Genomic DNA, 2,942 nt, shown 5'->3' on the forward strand with positions numbered 1-2,942 from the left:
CTCACTTCTTTTCTGAGCCAATTGGGAAATAGAATTGTTTGAGTTAACATTAGCTTTTCCAGTTATAACTCATGGACAAATAGTGCTTGGACTTGAAGGACCTTCTTTACACTATAAACGTATCATACCAGTGTCTAGATAGCTTCAGTTGTTCACACTGCTGCCCCAAGGCAAGAACAGTTATACCAGAGTCACATAAAGTAATTTCAGGACAATGACAGAGTCTTTCCAGACACTGAAAATATCACTAAGATGAGTTTCTTGAGGAAAGAGCTAGAATTTTAAAGGGGCTTGTCATTGTAAGGATCACACTAATAATGACAATATTCAGAAAGATCTTCAATAAGGAATATACGTCAGTGAATGATTTGGATTTTTTTTCTTAACACAGACCAAAAATTCATACTCTGAATAGCCACCATTTAAAAGAATATACACTAAGCTGGGTGTGGTAGTACACACCTTTAGTCCCAGCACTTGGGTGGCAGAGGCAGGCGGATCTCTGTAAGTTCAAGGCCAGCCTGGTCTACATAGTGAGTTCCAGGCCAGCTGGGGCTACAGGGAGACCCTGTCTCAAAAAGACAAAAAAAAAAAAAAAAAAACCAAAACCCAAAAACATTAATATTTTGAATTATCAACTGTCTTCTGCAAAGTAAATGGTGGATTAGCGTTCAGGAACAGATTATTTTTCTGCCTGCATAGCTGGTATCAACATTTATTAAAATACATTTATTTTTCTGTTGGTGTCCTAATTTGCTTCTCTATTACTGTGATAAAGCACTGATAAAAACCAACAGGGGGGGTGTTATTTGGTTTACACTTTACAGCTCATCAAGGGAAGTCAAGGCAGGAACTCGAGGCAGGAACCTAGAAGGAGGAACTGTGTGGAGAGCCACAGCCTCCGCCGCCATTACAAGATGGCGCCGGTATCCGGCCTTTCTTAAAAGTAAACATCCTCCCGCACCCATAAGGGGCGTGCACAAGAGCCTACTTCCCCCCGCCTCCTCCCGTGGCGTGATCTCCAGCAACCAATCCGCTTCTTATGATCTCCAGCAACCAATCCGCTTCTTATGATCTCCAGCAACCAATCCGCTTCTTATGATCTCCAGCAACCAATCCGCTTCTTATGATCTCCAGCAACCAATCCGCTTCTTATGATCTCCAGCAACCAATCCGCTTCTTATGATCTCCAGCAACCAATCCGCTTCTTATGATCTCCAGCAACCAATCCGCTTCTTATGATCTCCAGCAACCAATCCGCTTCTTATGATCTCCAGCAACCAATCCGCTTCTTATGATCTCCAGCAACCAATCCGCTTCTTATGATCTCCAGCAACCAATCCGCTTCTTATGATCTCCAGCAACCAATCCGCTTCTTATGATCTCCAGCAACCAATCCGCTTCTTATGATCTCCAGCAACCAATCCGCTTCTTATGATCTCCAGCAACCAATCCGCTTCTTATGATCTCCAGCAACCAATCCGCTTCTTATGATCTCCAGCAACCAATCCGCTTCTTATGATCTCCAGCAACCAATCCGCTTCTTATGATCTCCAGCAACCAATCCGCTTCTTATGATCTCCAGCAACCAATCCGCTTCTTATGATCTCCAGCAACCAATCCGCTTCTTATGATCTCCAGCAACCAATCCGCTTCTTATGATCTCCAGCAACCAATCCGCTTCTTATGATCTCCAGCAACCAATCCGCTTCTTATGATCTCCAGCAACCAATCCGCTTCTTATGATCTCCAGCAACCAATCCGCTTCTTATGATCTCCAGCAACCAATCCGCTTCTTATGATCTCCAGCAACCAATCCGCTTCTTATGATCTCCAGCAACCAATCCGCTTCTTATGATCTCCAGCAACCAATCCGCTTCTTATGATCTCCAGCAACCAATCCGCTTCTTATGATCTCCAGCAACCAATCCGCTTCTTATGATCTCCAGCAACCAATCCGCTTCTTATGATCTCCAGCAACCAATCCGCTTCTTATGATCTCCAGCAACCAATCCGCTTCTTATGATCTCCAGCAACCAATCCGCTTCTTATGATCTCCAGCAACCAATCCGCTTCTTATGATCTCCAGCAACCAATCCGCTTCTTATGATCTCCAGCAACCAATCCGCTTCTTATGATCTCCAGCAACCAATCCGCTTCTTATGATCTCCAGCAACCAATCCGCTTCTTATGATCTCCAGCAACCAATCCGCTTCTTATGATCTCCAGCAACCAATCCGCTTCTTATGATCTCCAGCAACCAATCCGCTTCTTATGATCTCCAGCAACCAATCCGCTTCTTATGATCTCCAGCAACCAATCCGCTTCTTATGATCTCCAGCAACCAATCCGCTTCTTATGATCTCCAGCAACCAATCCGCTTCTTATGATCTCCAGCAACCAATCCGCTTCTTATGATCTCCAGCAACCAATCCGCTTCTTATGATCTCCAGCAACCAATCCGCTTCTTATGATCTCCAGCAACCAATCCGCTTCTTATGATCTCCAGCAACCAATCCGCTTCTTATGATCTCCAGCAACCAATCCGCTTCTTATGATCTCCAGCAACCAATCCGCTTCTTATGATCTCCAGCAACCAATCCGCTTCTTATGATCTCCAGCAACCAATCCGCTTCTTATGATCTCCAGCAACCAATCCGCTTCTTATGATCTCCAGCAACCAATCCGCTTCTTATGATCTCCAGCAACCAATCCGCTTCTTATGATCTCCAGCAACCAATCCGCTTCTTATGATCTCCAGCAACCAATCCGCTTCTTATGATCTCCAGCAACCAATCCGCTTCTTATGATCTCCAGCAACCAATCCGCTTCTTATGATCTCCAGCAACCAATCCGCTTCTTATGATCTCCAGCAACCAATCCGCTTCTTATGATCTCCAGCAACCAATCCGCTTCTTATGATCTCCAGCAACCAATCCGCT

This window comes from Nannospalax galili, unplaced genomic scaffold, assembly GCF_000622305.1.
Source record: "Nannospalax galili isolate Female #2095 unplaced genomic scaffold, S.galili_v1.0 scaffold242, whole genome shotgun sequence".
NCBI lineage: Eukaryota > Metazoa > Chordata > Mammalia > Rodentia > Spalacidae > Nannospalax > Nannospalax galili.